Raw genomic sequence first — 263 nt, 5'->3', positions numbered from 1 at the left:
GACGGTGGGGTGGGGGCGGCCGTCGTGGGCGAGGATGACGGCGGGGTGGTGGCGGCAGCCATGGGCGAGATCGACGGCGGGGTGGGGGCGGCGATTGTGGACAAGCACGGTGGATCCGGGCGGGGCTGGGGACGGAACCGGGGGAGGGGGAGGAGGATGAGGTGTGGCTATGGGGAAACGGAGAGATGGCCGGGAGAGCGGTGATGCGGAGCAGGGTGGGATCTACACGAGGCCGTCGCCGGGGTTTGTGGCATGGTGGAGGC

The sequence above is a fragment of the Triticum dicoccoides genome, chromosome 6B, assembly GCF_002162155.2.
Source record: "Triticum dicoccoides isolate Atlit2015 ecotype Zavitan chromosome 6B, WEW_v2.0, whole genome shotgun sequence".
NCBI classification, from domain to species: domain Eukaryota; kingdom Viridiplantae; phylum Streptophyta; class Magnoliopsida; order Poales; family Poaceae; genus Triticum; species Triticum dicoccoides.
The sequence above is the reverse complement of the archived record's forward strand: the minus strand, read 5'-3'. Positions refer to the sequence as shown.